This window comes from Helicoverpa armigera, chromosome 3 (assembly GCF_030705265.1).
Source record: "Helicoverpa armigera isolate CAAS_96S chromosome 3, ASM3070526v1, whole genome shotgun sequence".
Taxonomy (NCBI): Eukaryota; Metazoa; Arthropoda; class Insecta; order Lepidoptera; family Noctuidae; genus Helicoverpa; species Helicoverpa armigera.
The window spans coordinates 2,028,311-2,049,178 of record NC_087122.1 but is presented as its reverse complement, the minus strand read 5'-3'; the positions used below and the strand labels follow the sequence as shown (position 1 = coordinate 2,049,178).

At 36.2% G+C, this 20,868-nt stretch overlaps 1 protein-coding gene across 2 annotated transcripts in view; it reads left to right on the top strand.

Moving 5' to 3' along the window:
* LOC110377536 (solute carrier organic anion transporter family member 74D) overlaps nucleotides 1-20,868 on the top strand; it is a 45,833-nt gene that overhangs the window by 2,241 nt on the left and 22,724 nt on the right. Inside the window, exon 1 of one of the 2 annotated variants that reach the window (XM_049836644.2) lies at nucleotides 7,556-8,179. The exons of the other annotated variant lie outside the window; for it this stretch is intronic. The gene's annotated coding sequence lies outside the window, so the exon portion shown is untranslated. Of the gene's footprint in view, nucleotides 1-7,555; nucleotides 8,180-20,868 lie in introns of those variants that run through there. 2 annotated transcript variants of the gene reach the window in all.

Genomic DNA, 20,868 nt, shown 5'->3' with positions numbered 1-20,868 from the left:
GAATTGGCTGTCGAAATTACTCTCACATTAATATGACGCGGTATAGTTAGCAAAAATCCAGCTAAGCTCCCTCAGTCTCTCGCGGAGAAATCAAGTCATTTACTTGATTTACCATAAGATATAAAGAGCTATCTCCTGAATATTTGCAGTTTCACTGGTGTTCGAAAAATATAGAGTGCATTCATCATCACACCACCACCGCTACCGTCCCATTGTACCCGAACATGCGTTCATTTCCTAGCTAATCTAACAAAATTGAACGTAATTCGCCGCTGCCATTCCTCTATTAGGAATTTAGACGTACTGGCCTGGCTCACACAGATGCTGAATAAGTACTAAGTTAATACGAAAAAACGTTTGCTCTATTAAAACAAAAAAGCATCGATAACTGATCAACAGAGTAAATTCATAAAAACTGAAATCCTCTGGATTCTTCAAATAGATTCGGCAGGACCTTCTCCCCAAAGCTATGCCTATCTTGATAGAGGGTATGATGATCAAGATATAAATCAAAAGAAAGAATTACACAATTTTTACTGCGATTTCATGTTGCTCTGCGAAGGTTGAATACCAAATGCCTAGCGAAAACGCTCAACTAGACTGAAGTAGTGATTGGGCAAGTCATTTAGCGCAACTCGTGATTTGACATATTTTTTGCTTATATGTAGAGGTTAAGGATAACAAAGTTGGCATAACATCTTCAATTAATTATTCGTGAATATTTCCCACGATCCAGAACACTGGTCGTAAGATCACTGGGAAGGGATCACACATAAACAATGCACGACCCACGAAGAGAGAGGATTCGATCACCTTGGTAGTTTTACAAACAACATCAATAATTATATTGTGGAGACTGCAAGGTAGTCGTGATTACTTACGATTTATTATGTGCGAGCCAAAAGTGTAAGGTGAGTATGTTAGGGTTTTGGAATATACAATAAGCAAATCCGCTCTAAATTAAAAATAGTTCGCTCAATGTAGAGTCACCAAGATAGCAAGAAATGTATCTCGTCCCAGAAAAATGCTAGTTATTTATTAAACTCGCGAAAAAAATATTCGAAAAAATATCCCAAATTCAGATTGAGGCAACGAAGTGATAACATTCTAAAAGTATTGGTAACAACTCGATAGGATTTTTGTTAGCATCTCAACAACAAATAAATAAATGTCTCGATCTGTCCACTCTGAATCTGGCTAAAGCAGACAGTAGCTGCCTGAAACCGGGGTTAGGATCAGACCCATTAACCGAGCAACGATCTAAATGGTAAACTGATGTAAAATATCTTTCTATTTATCTCTAGACATGCCGCTAGATAGGGGTCTTCTGTCTTCTAATTAGTAACATTGTTCGCACTAGATATGTATTGCAAATCACGAGGACGTTGCATGTCTAGTTCGATCCTTCCTTTGACATTGCCCTCGTCGACATAGCCACAGGTTGGTAGAACCACTTCTACCAATCAACGACAATATGGCCGATTGAACACAAAGACAATCTCTCACGAAGGGTGATCAATTCGTCATTTACAATTTGTATAATGTCAATTTATCTCAATCAAGTTTTGTGTCCGGAGACTAAATCATTTGACGGACGTTGCATTTGTTACTATTCGGTTATTGTTTCGTGGTTTCGCCTAATTTGGGTGTTTCGAAGCTTCTAGAAAATACTTTGTTATGTCTCGATTTGAGACACAGTCAATCGCTTGTTCAATTTATTGCATAAGAAAAAAATAACGTGGCTCATAGGCTCCTTACTTCTGAATACTGGGACGTACCCAAAAGAGTAGAGCAATTAGGTTTTTCTTACGAACTCACTGATAGCTCGGGAGGTATGAAATAAATTATTTTTTTCTCCAGAAACAGTAAACAAAGTCACTTCGATAGCCGTGTCAATAACACGATATTTAATACAATGCTACTCGATTCTCAGAAGACTACCTAATGAATTTGTTGTTCTTAGACAGAGAATTGAGGAAAACCACCTATAAAGGTCTTCGGGTCTTCTCATAAATCAAAATGTCAGTCTCCTGGTATCTTTAATTGCAACATAAAGGCTATAATTTCATTATTATCTGCTGCAGCCTGTCATATTCAGAAGTAAAAAATCGATGATTCAATTAGGTAGGTATCTTTAGTTGGGTATTTTTTATCTATGTGTGTTAAATTTTATCGGTATAAATGCACTCTGTAGTCTGTAGCTATTTTGATTAGGTGTTTGTATTGGGCAGCTACGATTACTTGACGATTCCTTTATAAAACCGAAATTATCTTTTTTATCGGTGCTTTAAGCATCTTTGAATATTTCCGCAGCAATGTGTAATTTTAAGAAAATTAATTTACTGAATAAACTGATCCATGATGTGCTAGAATTTACTGAACGATAACGTCGTGGCCATGTTGGAAATAATTTTGGAGAAGTTCCTTCCACGGGAGTCTTTTTGCATATGATTTCAGATTTGATTTTTGTATCCATAAGTTTGGTAACGCATTACTTGTGATCCTCAACACACTGATATACACAAGAAATACTTTAAAAAGTTATCTTGTGAAAGAGCATTTCGTTTGGAACTGTGTTTAAAATTCCGTGGGAGATAGTAGATTTTGTTATTTTTGTTTATTTATCACTACTCCTTCAAAATCCTCGTTCACTATTTAGAAGTCCTTCCAAATTGCTTTTTAATGTTGTTTGCTATTAACGTTTTGTATTGTACAACAAGCAGGCAGGCAGGTTTTGAAATGAGCTGTCGACCACATGAGGACATTTTTTCCCCATCGAAAGTCAAACACACTTTTTTTGGAAGAAGGACGTCTGAGAGGTGTTTTTGTAAAAAAAAGGAACAATCATTGTGAGCACTTTCAACATGCCCATAACCAGTTTTTTGATCCAGTTTAGGCTCGAGATAAAAAGTTCAAAGTGACGAGGAAAATATGCTGTCCTAAAACGGGCGCATTTTATTGAAGAAAGAATTGAAAGTATTTTTTTTGTAAAAAACGTGTTCGGAGTTTGCACATGTCTATCTATAAAAAACTGTGAATCTTTTCACAAAGTAAAAATAAAACATTGATCATCACCAAAACGATTAGTTGCAAAATTGTAACACGCGTTTTATCTACGTTCACATACCATAAATTTAAACAATTCTCATGATGATAAGCAGGCTTTTGGCTTAACTGAATTATGAAATATCGTTGATAATTGCCCAATCAAAGAAATAATCTTTAATACCTCGATAGAATTACACAAACCGTCTAATCTGGAATTCTACATATGCCTACGTCATGCAATGATGATAGTGCATCTAAAGTCCATGATTCTGGAAAATGTCAACAAAAATCAAGTGTCTTGCCATTATGGTTGTTTTCCAGTCAGGTGTCGAAAATTAAAGAGTTCTTAATAGGGGAATTCTCACTAGCGTCAGCACTGCTTTACAATTCTAAAGAAACGCACCCTCCCTCCACTAAAAATACTTTTTACTATGTAAATCTTATACAATGTTTGCTCTTTCCTAATCTTTAACATGAAAACGGATTAAAAAGTCAAATAGCCTCCTATTTGACTTTAACCACGTGATCTGAAAGAACACATTTGTTTCACGCCAAAGAAAATAACAAATTAACTTTATGAAATGGAAATGGATTTCTTGTGAAAAACGAACGGGAAAAAGTGAATGAAGATGTATGTAGATACCCTTTTACCGTTTAATATTTACCGTGTGCTAGATCTTATTGATCGTCGCTTGTTTTTGTGAAATTCAAGATTTGTGCTCCGACCTATAACGGTAAAGCTTTCCATCTATACTTGAAAAATTATTTTACTGTTGGAACGCTACACTCTTCTCGAGTTACATAAGCTATATTTTATCCCAGTACGGGCAGTACCTAGTTTCCAAGAGAAGCGGGTGAAACCGCGGGAAAACGGCTACTTATACATAAGTAATTTGCATGATCCCAATTTATTCCGTGAAAAATTGTAGTTATTTTTGACTGGTGACTAAGTGCTTTTAGTAATTAAGTTTCAATTTGGGAATGAAGAATAGTTATTTAAACTAGAATGGCACCGCTATGACAAAAACATATCGATTAGCGTGACTATCTTCGTAAACGATAATATTCCTGGTTATCTGCATTCCATGCTTTCCTGGGAACAATTTTTTGCTGCTGCCGTGACTACTAAAATCTATTGATCTAATGGTCCTCGCATGTTCGTACTGATAAATGGAACATCCGGCTAGACTGGGGTTGCAAGTCCTGCTTTCAACGTTGCTGCCTTATCATTTTACCATTAGGCATGGCCGCTATGAAAAATTTAAAGCAAAAAATGTTTGGGCTGTATCATCCACGAAATATGATAGTGATGTAAAAAATGGCACTTTGAATCAGGGATTCGAAATGCCTTTTAAGGAATTCTAGAGGGAGCGGTTTTTTGGGGACTCTCTGATTGATACTTTGCGATTTACTTTTCTATTGCGATTGCTAATTCTAATATTACACTTATTCAGGAAAGGAATACAAAACGATACCGTTGAGTTTTGGTCGCTATTACCAGCTTTAAAAGTTTATAACTCCTACTCCTGTAGTTGGCGGCAAACATATGTAATTTTAAATAAGTACATGGCTATAAAGGATCGTTGCTAAACGGAATATAAAAGATATTGATCTTAATTACCTAGTTCTGCTAGCTAACAAGTGTTGATGTAGGTCGGTGAGCATTGCACCAAGTGCTCAGGAATTTCTATAAATGTACATACTTAATTGATTGACTAGGAACTTTGACGCTAATCTCCCATTGGTTCTACAACGGGATATTATCATTGTAGTGAAAGTTGTGAGACGACTGTAGGATACACTAAGACTTCTTCTTCTTCTGGTATCCACTACTGGAGCGACATTATTTCTATTGTGTGATAAGCGAAATAGATCTTCAATACTTGTTCACTATTGGATGCTCCACGATGTCTTGCGTCTTTCAACTTATCTTACTCTTTATTTTCTCTATTAGATGCAATTCTTTGTATATATTTTCTTAGCACATGACCAAAATAGGCAAAATCACTACCAAAACCTCCCAAATTATAATGAGCAGTAGTTTATTTTAACACGGAACTATGTGTGCAGGCATAGTGGCCTCCCCTATTTTAAATTCTCATAATCCTAAGGGACTGCAATCCGACACGATTGCGGAGAAATCAGGCGCAGGACCGACAGCTTTACGTGCTCTCCAAACTACGGTAGCCGACGGTACGGTTTTTAGTATAAAGAGCATGCTTTTGATTCTTTCACATGTATTATTATCACAGTTATATTTCAATTTAATAGCTTATAATCATCAGATCTGTCTAGATATGAAAGATAAATAGGTAATACTCAGTATAATCCTTTTATCTTTTTTATACTATTTAGGTAGCGTGTTCGAATTAGTATTCTTAAAATCGACTAATTGATTCGCAATCGTTTAACACGCCTTTGGCTGGGATTCTGAAAATTTGAATTAGACCATTCACGATTCATCGTAGTTAATTATCGAGATCTAGCTAGCTACCTAATAATTGTAATCGAGTTGAATCGATTCATTTGCCTTGTTTCGTGTGGATTTAAAGAATTATGCTTTTGGTATGCGGTTGCGATTATGCGTGAATAAAGTTGGAATGCCTGGTTACTTATTTGAGTCTTGAACGTAAATGAGACTAATTGCTATTAGTAATGCGGCAGGCGAATTAATTTATTCAAAGAGGCTCTACGCTGTTTTATGGTTCTTTTTTGTAGAAGAATTATTTGTTCTTGTAATGATTTGTGTTCATTAAAGCAAGTGTCTTTAATGAAGGTTTTAATAATTGTGGTGGCTGAAGAAGGTAAAAATTTACGTCAGTGTTTTTTATGAATTGGTATATTGTTCTCGCCCCTATCATGAACATTTGTCTGGCTTTATTCTCGCTTCTAGGAGAATTAGAAAAAGTAAGGGTGTTATAATGGATGTTATGGATTTTAAGTGGTAGGCACTGGGCTCAATGGCTTACGATAGAAGAAAAAAGTAAAAAAAATATTGTTCGGTCTTTGTACTCAGCCGAACATTATAATCCTCGAAAAAATAATGACGACATGACATCTATGTTTCATCTGTTATTTACGTATGTAAAAAAAGTTGAATTATATTTTTTTGCGCAACTAAGTCATCAACATATTTTTTTAACTAAAGGGTTATTTTTTTTCTGGAGACATACAATTTGTTCTTTCTCTGGAGATATGTTTCTACATCGACTAAATCAATAAAAAGCAGGAAGGCAATTTTCATGTGGGCGTTTATTTTGAAGATACCAATGGTGTACCAATCCAAGCAGAAAGATGATTACCTACATTCACACAGGTACAAGAAAGCTAATCTTCGATACATTTCTTTTACATCGGCAACGGCATAACACATACAGCTGCTGTGTGCTGATGATGATGTAGAGGTTAGAGATGTAGAGAGGAGTAGAGGTCCACGTGATGTATCAGGGCCCCTCAAATAACATGACCAGATTGATATAACTGTTTATGTAACTATATCATCTGCTTTATATTCCACATTAATATTAACAGTGGACAGAGACTGCGTCATATTACAAGCTATTTAACTAACAGAACTACCTGATTGCATGAACATGAATTTCATGGGGTACATATTAAAATTCAACGTTCATGTTATATTGATTTGTCCCGCTCTCAAATGTTAAAGAGTGCAGCAATCCATATGTATGTACGGTTTGAGCAAAAACTTGTTTTTCTCATGGTGAATTTTGACACTGATTTGTTTCTTTTAATGTCAAGTATAAGCAGGCATTTCCTGTAGTCGATTTTACTTCATTTTGGGGCCACCAGAAATGCTTTATTCAATACTGAGGATAAATCCTCAGTATTGAATAAAGCAAGCAAGTCATAATCAATCCAATTTCTGAAATACTTTTCCTTCTTATCAAGCCGTCAATACAACATGAAGTAACTCCCACAACAAATATAAAGGAAAACCAAATACACGACTGCGGCCGTACAAAACAGGTACATACCTTATATCTAGGACTAAAGTAAGATACAGAGCAAAAAGTGGTTTACTAGCAGCTCCGCAGTTTGTAAGCTCCGGTTACATTGCCATAACTTTAGTGCAGGCCGACTCTAGCACCTTTAATTCTATTTACAGCCGGTTATCGTGTGAAATAAAAGGTATTTTTAAATTACTATTGCGTGTGGAATAGCCTTTAAAATTAGGATCAGCTACCGGTTATAAATATGGTCTTATGAACTGCAAGCCCAAGGAATTTACTTGATTAATTTCTTTTTTGCCGATCCAGCTATTTCGAGCTTAACGCTTAAATTAATTGATATCGAACTGTCTGGTATGAACAGCCGCCTACTTCATGTTTTTTTACTTGAACGCTCGTTTAATAGAGGAGTGAATGAGGCCCAAGATTTTGTCGACTCATTCTACTCTTAACTTGGGTAGAATACAGTCGGCTTCGGAAAATTACCGTATACACGCATTGTGACGAATCCTGATTTCAAAAGTTCCTGTTTTTATCAAGTCGAAGTTTATAACTTTATCTGTGACGAATGTCTCAACACGAAATACTGCTGATGAGACGTCTACACGCCTCCAGTATTTGACAATAAGAATTCTATTTTTAGAACATCAATACTGTTGGTATACAAAAGGTCATCCGTATCGATAACAACATTTGTTTTGGGCCGACCGGCAGTGAAGGTAGAAATTCCGGAGTCCGAAGGTAAAAGTTTGAAGAGCAATCAGTTGTCGGAGTCGGAACTCGGCATGCATCAAACGCTCACCGGAGGAGCAGAATAGAGTGACGTAAGTGAGCGGTGTGTATTCGGCCAGGCTTTTCGGCGGGGCCCCCACCATTACGTTTTGTTTACAAGAGCGACGCCTCAGCGCCGGCACTCGCAGCCGGTCAGCACGCGGGACGCGACGCTCGCGACGCTACAACACTACCGCTAATAACCTCCTTACTAACCATTGATAAGTGATGCCCCCCAAGTGTTGAGGCCCCCGAGGACACACTACCGGTTCCGAAGTCATCGCAGAAAAAACTGGAGCTATTATAAACTATTCGGTTCACATTAGATCATATCCGCGAAATTGACGTGTAACCAGTGTGTGCTAAGGACCTGCATATCGCCGAAAATTATCGTAAGTGTCATATTGCCAATTTTATTTTGTATGCCAAACCAGTTTCTGTTTTTGCGAATTTTGTTACAAAACTTATGCAAATTGCGTTTCAAAACTTAATAGTCATTATCAAGAGTCGGTTTGCTTGATCTATTTGCTCGTAGATCGTTTTTGTTACGTCTCTTAATTTAGGAACCAGCATCATGTACGTGAAGGTCGTAATTTTTATGTCACTTACGTTCCTTTTCGAAAACGAAAACCGGTTGGGATCTTTTTTTAAGCTGGTGTAATAAAATTAACATATCAGTGGCAGGGATCGGTGCACGTGTGGCACACAGGTACATTTGGTTTAAATTTAGGGGACCCTGTTGCACCATAACACTCTTTCGAAGTTTTAAAGAATCATTGACTGGAGATTTTTTGTACAGAAACGTGGCGAATGTTTAAAATTAAAAGTTTGGCAAGAGTCGTTTATTTACCTATGCTCAGTATCACTGCATATCTCCCCTCGCCGGGTTTCGCCATTTGTTTACATACTAGAATTTGATCTAACGAAACACTTATTTACTCGCGGAGATAAGGGAGGATATCAGTCACTGAAAATTATTTAACTGTTCAAGGCTCTATGTCTGTACAAATCTATTATGTCTTTAGTCTTAGTGGTTGTTCACCCGTAATAGCCGCAATTTGGGTATTACCAAACCACTTTTGATGCAGCTAGGCGACTTGCATGAACGTGCAGCTTTTGAGGTCCACAGACGAAATAATAATCACTATCTATGGACCCCTATAGTGCTATAGACTACAATAGACAAACAGAAGCGGCATTTATAATATCTTTTGATAGTGAATTAAGTTTAATAATGGTGCTGTCATCATCATCACAATGGATAAAGAAACAGATTAATGAACATATGCTAGGGGCAGAAATATTAAAGTACATAAAAAATCGTTTTTGAATACATTGTAATATCAAAGTGGAAACCAGCAGTTAAATATCGTTATAATACTCGTTACCTATAGGCAGTTTGCATAAATATCTTATAATAATGAAACTAATTTGTGTTAATGAATGAAACTGGCTCACTGGTTTAATTTCTTAACGTTTTAATATTATGGTATATAATAAAGGCATTAACTAGTTTGAAATAAAAAACAAACTGTTTTAAACGACAGTAACGAAGTATGTGTATGAGCGATATATTTATTACATTTTATGCGATTATCGACATTAATGAACATTAATTCAATTAGAAATACATCAACACAAAATACCACTCTAACATATTGAAAAAGAAGTTACCACAATCAACAATGTTAAGTTACCAAAAGGATATCTTACAAGCGCTGTGACCGCAACGATCAATAACAGCTCTGTTTAACCAACATTAACTTTGGAAACCTTAAAAGTTCCCAAAATAAATGTAAAGCCTGCTTACGATGTTACGGAAACAGAACATGATAAAACCTTTCATACAGCTATCGGTAAAGAAAATGACAATAATGCATCTTTTGATCTTTTATGAGTACCAGGAAATGTAGTATATGAAACAAAAACTTTAGAGTTCGACATTGATGATAGCTCAACAGGTTTCAATGAGCGAACGATTTTGTACGTTCTCTAGTGAAATGCCCTCAATTTGTCCTATGAGTAGATTCTCGTCTGGGAGACTGTTCAGGCTATAATTGTAATGTAACCACCCTCTTCCTAGCGACCTCCAGACGTTTGACCTCAAGGCTCGCCTCTCAATTGTTGTTATACAATAATATTCGTCATGTATCGATTTGAGAAAGCCATTATTAGAATAATTTTGCATTGATTTCTACAGAATGTTCATTGGTTTTTAATTTTTATCTTTTGGCGTTCGCTGTGGTTGTTTGACATTCGAATATGGAAATATAAGAATCATCTTTGCATCGCGTTCTACGGTAGCAAAAGCTTTTGCGCGTTAGGTCTTAGACATCCGGCTATCGAAGGCTTGATTTTCGTATTGACTTGTGTAAATCTAAAAATAATATATTATGTAGACTAATCTTGATACACATTTCGTAATAGGTAGAGCAAAGTTGAACAGCATTATTTAAGATTAAGATCATAATGGTGGCAATTGCTGCTGCTTGTGTCAACTTTAAAATAATCCTTCAAAAAATAATATCTTTATCTATTTTTTTCTCTGAGAAAAGTTGGAGTAACACCGACATGCATATAACTTGCACTTTAAACAATGTTAGTCCTACATCACAATAATTTAGCTACTTTTCCCAGAGGCGAGAAAATGACAAATCTTTACACAATGCATCATTGCTTTTTTCAGTTTACCTTCGTTGCATACTTCTAATCTGGAAGTTATGATTCACTCCGCAATGCACAGTTTGTTTTGGAGACTTGCGTATGCGCATGTGTCCTATTTGATGGTGATATTTTTATCTCAGCTCTTTCCTTGGCCCTTTTACAAGTCAGTCCTCCTGTTTGTCAATCTGTACCGTCGTTTCTCGGCAGTAAACAACTTCGTTCTCATATATCATCGGAGGTTTGTTTTAATCGATTGATGTTCTCAAAGTGATAAACACAGATGAAAGTGAAGACGGTATAATCAAGCAATAATCGACAATGATTAAGTTCTGAGGTAGTTAATTGAATAATAACGATAAGATAATCCTCATTAAAACAGATTTGATTCTTGCTATTGCCAGTGTTATGACCTATGTAATCATCGACAAGGCTATGAATACGGGTGGGCTTTAAATGGTTCACTTCTCCGTAATTCAGTAAGTGGTTACGAAGATAACTCGGCCGTTATCGTTCGATGACCGGCCGCCACTCCGGATCGGTTAACTGATAACTCGTTTTAAGTAATATCAAAACACTAATAACTAGCGGGTGTAAACGAATCGATAGATAAGTTGTTATGAAACGTTTATTTTGCAACGGTTCAGACATAATGGCTTGACGTTATAATATGCTACATTTAATTGGAGTTACGTTATCATAGTTTTTAACTTTAAAATATTCGTACGATAATCCGGTTTTATTAGTCGGTCGGAGAAAATTTCTAAATCATATCTATTATGGACTTTGTTCTTAATTTATTTATTAATATTTCCTAATTTCATGATTTAAAATCAATGAATTAAGGAAAGATGAAAGTTTCTGATGTCGTCATGGGTTTTTCCAGCCGCGTCGATTCTTACGATCAAGAATAAATAGGTACACGTTGTCCAATCGAATCGAAAGTACATAAATCTTAAAACATCTACTTGCAAGGCTCTAATTCAATAATCTGGGTTACGAGTTCCACTTTGTACGAATAGATGAAAGTAATTAAGCGTTTTCGCTTTCGTCTAACCAGTTCTGGCGCACTGTCGCTGCCTTGTTCACATCATTTTCCTCGTTCATTGGGATTACAATAAAGATTTTATGTATTTACCTTCCATAATAGTTTTTGATTCTAGGATAAGCTTTATGGATTCTGCGTATTGTAACGTAACTTTTTTGCCTTGACACCGCCTCCGGCTATCGCCAAATATAGATCGAGAGACTTGCATATAAGCCTCTTCTAGTAATTAATGGATTCTGAAGCAAAAGGATATTAAAAACCATTTTGTTTCTATAATTCAAGCTTTATTTCTTAGCAAAATACTCCTAAAGTTATTTATATCACTCTTCTTTCCGCTACATAAAGTTTTTGATGATGCATAAATTAGAAAAATGCGTCACCTCCAGCAAACACGGTAAGACGCTATTTGTTAGACACTGAATAATGTTTTACATCTACTTCTGCGTGTAAGCTTCTCAGCTAAATATTATTTATTTAAATAGCTGTTTTATGTACTGAGGTAGGTAATATAGTATTTTAGAATGTGGTAACATAGAATACACCGGTGGTCGAAGAAAACCGATCTTTTCATACCGAAAGTAAAAGTTTACTTTCGGCATCTCCACCAGATGAAAGTGATTCAAGTGACTAGTTTGTATTAGTTTCGCTCTCCAACGCTTTGTCTGCTATTCTTCTTAACCATTGTAAGGTTTAAACCAATAGCTTATTCAGTCTCATGGCAGTGGCAGATTCGTTTGCAAAAAGCAGAGCTACAATATATCCCTCCTTACTTGTTGTGATTCCTCACATAGTCTTACGATAGTTTGTATTCTTATCCGTTCTCTAAACCGAAATAAATTTTCATCAATTGCTTTGTGTGCAAAAAAGCGAAATTTAACCAAATGTGATTGCGTAGCTCGCGGAGAAAGTCGCACTATATGGCAAGCGCGTGCGTCCGACGGATTTACGTGCCGGTGACGTGCGTGTTGCGAAAATTTGTTCGGAAAAATTTGCAAAAGCCGATAACGCATAGGGGAGTGTCTATTAGCACTTAGCCGTGACGTCAATGGAGGACGAATAAAAATGAATGAATTAAGCACGCAAACTGTACTTACTCGATTCTTTGGTGCTCTACATCGAACGGCTATGTATGTCAAGTGTTACGCAAACTCGATTCGCTAAACTACGTACCCGTTAAAATTTTGAGGCCGTGCACAATCCACCCAGCTTTAAGCTCCATACCCATTCATTGAAAGAGAAATTGGTGTCATCACTGAACCCATACACTGAGCCGCTGGACCGTACGCCCGGTGTCGAAGTAAAAGTGTTCCAAAATTTTACGTCGCGAAATTACATTGCGATTTCGCCGTAACGAGGTCACTGATGTGGGTCGAGTAACAGCTATCTGTTAGAATTGATATTTTTTTGTTTGTTACATTTAGCATCCGGTAGTCAAGGCGCGGTTCACGGCCACCAAAATGTTAGACTTGGGCCGCGATTATGGCTCGCACAATTCTGAGTATCACGATTAGACGTAATTGGTGTATTGTGTGAACGCCATTACGATCGTTTTTGTGTGTTACAATTTTTTAATGCGCAATAAAATCAGGTTGGTCCAACATCTAGTTTTACTTGACAGCAACGAATGTTAAAAAGACATCTACGAATGAATGACGTAGTCAACACGAGAGAATAGCAATATCGAGTAGTTCTACGAGTTTTCTTGTTTAATTTTGGATCAATTTGAATTGATGAACCATTTTGATTTGAATACTAATTGTTATGCTCTGTTCTATCGTGCTAAATAATATTATTATGAAATGATGATAAATTTTGGAGCGATTCAGTTTAATCTTCCTTAAGACTAAGGAAAATCGCTATGTAACTTTTCAATACTATTCGAAAAGGTTACGAGATCTTACGATTAGCGAAAATACAGGCTTGTGAAATTTTATACAGAATTAGCATAACTTAGCAATATCTTGGATACCAAACACTGAGAAGAAATTACTACGGCACGACTCCGTCTAGGTTTTCTATCTGTCAGTTTCCTGTTTATCCATGTCTTCTTTACTGGCTTCGTGAAGCTTGTTCTTCAAAATGGCTCGACGTAGACTTTATCAATTTATATTGGCAATTCACGCCTCACTTATTACTGTGCCGCTACTGATATACCTATACATTATACTGAGTTAAATTGTTAATGTCGATAAAAAGTTGGCAAATCCATGTGATAATAGACGCTTTTATGTCTGGTCCCACAACAAGAATTTTAATTGTGTTGGATGACCAAGCCCTGAGACCGTGTCACCATATGTTTATTTACTTTAATTAATCTTATTTTTCTTTTTACGCATAAGTTGTTTTAAAGGTGCACTTTTCGGTCCGTTAATTAAGAAGATATCGTTGGAGTTGTAACCTGTAGGCGTGGGATAACGACCTGTCACATATGTGGACGATTATCTTTGTCTACTTCTTATTCTGATCTCCTATTCATGAAAAATCATTCCCTTTTCTCGTATCAAGTACTTCCTATATAAACCCTTTAAAAATTTCCTGGTATTGAAATTGATAAATGTTTCTTATTGTAAATATAAAAAGCCCATCGTAAGTTTCTTTCTCAATGTTTTGACAATTGCTCTATTTCAATAAGTTTATTACTGCATTAATTACTTTCTTCTGAGAAATGGAGTTATCTTTATGACATCAATAAAAAATCATTGCTGTGTTTTTGTCCTTGTGTTTTTCCCTGATGATACATTCTATTTGCTTAAATTCGTCTTCGTAGTTAACACCGTTATGTGAACTACAGGGTCTATTTTCCTTTTATTTGTTTTATACATACGCTTCTAAATTCTTCAAAACTATTGAAGGTCTGACTTATGTTCCACGTGTATCTTTTTTCTTATTAATTAGTTATCAAAAATATGCAAAACACGCAGTTGTTGATCTTGGCTTTCAAAATTTGGTTTGGGTTCATCACCTCTGACTTAGACCCTTAGATAACCTAACAGCGCGTGATACGCACATAAATTGTTTTTATTATTTGTTGATAGTTACATAATGAACATTAGAATTTTTAATCGCTTTGTTTTTTCTCTTATTTTCCGTAACTGTAATGATAGCAGAGTTCAACACATTATCGTTGTGAGTTACATTGAAGTCCTCTTGGCCGTAATAGTGGCAATTCATTTAATGCATCGCACGGGGTATAAAGATTGCAACATTGCACAACGTTGACAGCTTGTTAGTATTGCCAGCAAATATAGAACTCGGACTTTATCGGTTTAGTTTTTGTAAGTTGTGAGAGAACATTCACTCTACGGCCTTAAGTTGAAGTTCTATCTAATCAGGTTATATCAAATTAAAACATACCTGATTATTTTACCGTTCCTTTTGATTCAATAAAACTTTTAGTTCAAATGATGATTGAGTGAATGATTATTATTTAAAATATATATATATATTTCAGTGGTTTAACAAATTCTGAAAACTTCCCAAATAAAAAACGGTTCAACAAACTGAAAACCAGCTTCAAGAGAACATTTACAATTTACCTTGTAAATGTTCACGCAAGTTAGTTTCCAAGTACTTCGTGGACTGTAAATTGTAATCTTTCATGACCATACAGGGATTACAAACGCCGTGTTACGAATGTTTACTGGTGTAATCCATTTACCATTTTATCTCGCTTCGAGAATAACCAGAGTAGAGTAAAGAAAGATTGATGTTCTGTGCCAAAAACAAAGAGGCATAAAAATTACACGAGAAGTGACTATTGTAAATTCTGAAATACTATTGGTAATAAATTCTACTAAACAGCTGTGTTATACGCATGTTCTAAAACTATGGAATGACGTCCGTACAGTGCGTGCTTAAATTAAAATTTATTGTTGATACAGCATGCGTTTAGGTCAAGACCTCAATTTCGTACCTAAGTACTTTTGCATGGCAACAGCAACACGACTCAAAACTTAATAGAAAACTGCTAGTGTTTCAAAACATGTAAATGTTAACAGCCGATAACTTTGAGCATATTCAGGTAAACACAGAAGTACTTGTAGCAAAAGTAATTTCGCATATTTTTGTAGAGGTCCGAATATAGTACCTTGTGGCATTCTTGAAGACAGTTTTGATAAAGTGCTTGCTATTTCCCCTTGTGGTAATTTTCTTTGTAGCAGTATTTTGTGGAGATTAACATAGAGTTGTTAAAGGATGTTTAAGCTATTTATACAATGTACCAGGAATATACAAGAACTTGCTCATAACTTCAACTGGAATACAATGTCTTCTTAAGATTGAGCACGTTTTCACATTTACGTCTTTATTTATGTTGTTGCAGTAAGAACTTCTGGATTTGTAAGGCATGATTCAAAACATTAAAAAGCCGAACATGGAACGAATAAAGCATTTGGCCAAAAATTACTTCTGTAGTTACTTAAGAATGTTTGTCATGAAGGTTTACTCATCATCATTTACACGCATACGTAAAGAATAGCCTATTATTATCTATATACGTGTGCTCAAGGTCGTGTCTAAAACGTTTGTGGTTGCAGTGTAGATGTTTGTATGTTTTTGTGCCCGTCATGTGTACTCTTCGTGTCGGAAGTGGTCTTCGCTACGGTAAGGGCAAAAAGTAAAACCACCTTCTTTGTTTACTTTTTCCAGTAATGTTTGAATGTTCGTAGGGATTTAATACGCAGCTTGCCTTACGTTAAGAGGCAGTTGGTCTTTATGAGTATTATTTATTGTAAGTACATGCCTCTTATCCTTGCGCTCTTTGCCCTTAACAGATGAGTTGAATATCAAATGAATGTACTAGACTGATAGCAATAGACTGATAGAGAAGACGTGTTTCTATTTGTGTATTTTTTTTTATTAGCTATAAATGAGTCTTGATGGAGATTTTCAGAGAGAGATTGTACATTTTTCTAGCCAGTGATAAGATCGGGGAGTTCTATTTTGTTTGATTACACATGAAGAAAACAGTGAATCATTTCACATTGCCGGTGTGGCATTAGTTTGGCTTATGTCACTTCGATCTGTTGATAACTTTGCTGACTCCTATTCTAATGAGGACGCACCTAAATCCTAAGTTCAAAGGAATTATAACTAATTTATGTGGCTAGACCTAATTACTCATGCCCTCAATATTTAATGAGTGCAAATATTATTGCTAGTAAATAAACAAATCATGTTGCAATATCAGTGGCCTATTAAAACAATGTTGGATTCTAATCGTTTGACCTACTTTAAGGGTGGAGGAAGGAAAATACATAAACTTGCTCTGAAATAGAGCCAGAACAAAATTTATGTTCCGTTTACCGCAAGCAGTACAGGTATAATGACATTTCGCAAATAAAAGTCTTATCAGTAATTTATCTTCGATTACTAGGATACAAGATAAAATCATTCATGATATGTCGTCAAATCTACTTTATTTCAGTCGCTATCTCTAAAGATAAAGAAAGTAAAGAACATCGTGACCTAGTACCTTCATTAAATATTATGTGTGTTTATTAAAATATGCCATCCAGAGTTTCTTCTGCGGTTTGTGTGCAGAGCTGGTTGTTTAAAAAGTGGTGTGTCCAGATTTCACCATGCGAATTCAAAAGTGCGTTGTATGCAAATTGTCGATAAGTACACGCCAATGCGGAGGCGTTTCTTTTGCAATGACATTTTTATCACCCCGCCCAATGCATTCGTGCTGTATCACTTTCACCGAACCTTTTACTTTGATATCATCGATACTTTTTATTTTAATCCATTGTGCGATTAAGATGAAATTGTTGTGCAATAACATGCTAATAACGTCATCATCTCAAAATTGTTCAATGTCAACCTGACTAGCAACGAGTTTGTACCGTAATTGGTAATTATTTGTTTTCGTTTAATCATTAATAATACCGGCAGATTAAAATTAACTGAGATACGTATATGTTTTAATTTATTGCTGACAATTTAATATCTTGTAAATCCGACGTGAAGGATCATACTACTCAAATATATTTGTTTTGTGCTAATCCTACGATTCCGTAAGAGTCGTTTTAGTAAGCAGTCATTTTGTCATTTCTTATAAAAGTACTTGCGATTTGAAGGTCTTGAATGAATGTTTGTGTTTAATTTAGCGTCCGAGTGCATTAACCTTCTTCGAGTACACCCTTGCCTCATCTATAATCTACTCGATGTCTGAATTGATTTTGCCTTCAAATGTGACATCTGTTTCATCACAGCTGATGCTTGTTAAATGATTACAGGGTAGCGTTTCGTTTCTTCATTTACACGTTCCACTTTGTTCAATAAGCGGAGGTGAGTAGTGTCAAATTGGTGATACTAGTGATTCGTCGGCAGCGACCTTGCCCGATACACTCATTCGCATCGAGCACGCAGTTGCTCGGCAAAGTGCGTTACGCAGATGATTTCTGCTTTGAATTCATATAGTTTTACGTTCGCATATTTGTCACCACTTAAAAAGTTATTGGCTACATGATTGTTACAGCAGCATTGTGTCGGTACGATCTTTGTTCAGTAAAATCTCAGCTGAATAGCAATGATCAAAGTGGAGTACTTCTTCACACTAAAGTGTACAGTTTATTGAGGTGTTTATCCTCGTGTAGAGGCTATTCATATTCTACGGTCGATTAGCGAGCCTCTTGACCGCCATGCTACCTGCGATGGCTTTGGCACGGAGCGCCGACTATGAGATCAACAATGTCAAGGCACGGTTATGTTATGTCAGTGTTGCGCAACCCGCTACTAAGGTACAACACAACCTTTATTTAACTAGAAGCTCAATGTTCACAAAATATCTCTGAAATACAGCCCTATCACATTTTTTGTCGCCGATCCAAAGTGTGGTGCAATTGCGTGCAATTATACATTACAATTGCAAATGGTCTGTTTTGAAGTAAGCGGTCATGAGTGTCGTTGGAACTTTTTCTCCATTGCATCCCGATTTGTTCTTGTCGTTGATCGTTACATATTAATCTTTTTCCACGAAACCCCATGTTTTTGTAATACTTGTACCTACTTGAAAAGGGACTGGTGCGATTTATAATGTTGCTGGTGAATGTATTTTACACAATTTAAAATATTTACCGTGAGCATCCAACGTTTTTATTAATGTGTGACGTATTAATATAATTTTCAACACCTCCAACGATGCTACCACATTTGTGTCACGACTCCGCGAGTCTATTGTGGCTTAGAATTTTGAAGTGGTGCTTATAATTATGAACATTGCGATTGTATGTAAATGTTTTATTAAAAACGAAGTGGTAAAGGTCGGCGGGCGCGTCCATTATGTCGAGCGCGTGGAGGGCAGTAAGTCAGTATATCTCCGACAGCTCTCCGCCCCGGGGTGTCCGGTGTCCGAGCCTGGTTTATGCGGGCACACCTACTCAGAAGATTTGCTTCACACGACTGTCTCCGCGGCTGAATTATTACCCTTAATCAGACTTTCGTTTATTTGCATTTATTTTTATCGGTTTTCGATTTCAATGCATTGTCGCGTTCTTTTATTTCGATCTTCGTTTCAGAATCCTCCTCATGTTTTGGGATCCGTTCTGCCGCAGGTTATTTATTTTAATTTTTTAAATTATCCTTAGCGAATTTATCAATTTAAAATCTCTTATAATAAATCACTGCATAAGAGGCATCACAAAGTCTGGAGTGGCCATTGGTCGTGTGCTCGGTGGAAATATTAGTGTCACTGAACTTTGTAGTTATCACGTTGCAAATCTCGGTATTGGTTACGAGTAATTACGGCCGCTGTACTTATCTGTTCATATAAATCATTTGTCTCATAGACACCTAACAGCTGCTGTTGAAAATTAATACACGCATTAAGTTGAATTTGATTTGCAAATAGAGGCTTAGCGGTAGACACGCAAGTAGGTTCGTAAGCGTTATTAACTATCATTGGATCGGCCTTAAGGACTGTGCTCAATTAAAATAACTGGAACTTGCTCCTAGGAATCTGCACGAAGCGTACCGAATCAATATGAGTTTTAAATGCTAATATATTCTTAATAAAAAAAACTCCATAAAGAGATGAGTTACGTTCGCTAATTACAGGTTGTTCTCAAAAAACTACTGTACCGAAGCAGTGTTTTGATTATTATTTGTTTGTCCGGTAATTCCTCATCGGTTACTCTGTTCCGTAATTATCCGGTCAGCTTAGTGCACAGCCATGAATCTCGTTAATTAATAGCCAGTGGGTCGAATCCGGTTTAATTTAATTAAGACTCCAACAAATTTTACTATTAATACTCACCTTAGCATATGTTTACTTTCGGTACTACAAGAGACCGGTTCTGTCTGATTAATAAACCTGTGAATTCTGAATCGTTAATAAAGTGCAGTGGCGTTTGTAGTAACATTGTTACAAGATACTTAGCGCTCGTAACCAAATGTTCCTCTTTAATTATAATTTGTATTGTTATGTCACTGAGCGTAATATTGTAATCACTCCAACTGTATACAACTTCGCTGTCTATCAGATGACTTTGTGGGACTACAATTTTACGAGTATAACAAGTATCTATCTAAAGTATACGATTTTCGTTTCATTCACCTGGAGCTTTGGAAACAGAATGTAACTGAATGCTGTAATTAATAGAATGCAAAATATTTGAAATGCCTCCGCTAACAATTGTAACCTGTCAGGACCAGTTGTTGGTGCATCTGCTTTCCATGTAAAACGACAAATATTTGTATGCACAGGACAAGTGTTTGTCCTTTGTCTAAGAGTTACTACGAACTGGAAAGGCCACTGCAAGCAATTAGAACCTAAACCAAATATTGCTTTAATATTGCGCATGACATAATTTATTAGTAGCGTTTAATCTACCAGATTCAGTTCGTCAGCAACCGTTTAAATGGCACAATCGTTTATCTAGACTAGGTCTAGGTCCTTGCTCAGATTTACAATGAAGTTTCTCCGTTGGTAACCACTGTATTTCTCATTCGTGCTTGCTACCGTCATTGTAAATTGTACCTTACGTTATTAAACTGGGTTTAAAATGGAGATTAATGTCGAGTGCACAGTGTCATCGACAACAGGTATCTGCTCACTTACCTTGACCGCGCACGTTGTCCTCTCACTTATAGAATGATCATAGACGTCTTCGATGCGCCTGCGCCACTTGCGTGCACCCTGCTTCATGCTCCTCAGTCTTCTCACATTTTTGACCTCCAAACAAGAATTGCCTATGTATCTTTTAAACAAAAATTTTCCTAAAGTTGTCACGTCCTTCATAATTCATTATGTTCATGAAATATTTATTATACCGTACCTCCCTTTTCTGTGTGTTTTTATTTTTACATCAATCTCGGTTTGTATGAATTTCAAAATGTATACATGAGACCGTGACTTTGTTTTTTCCCGAAAAG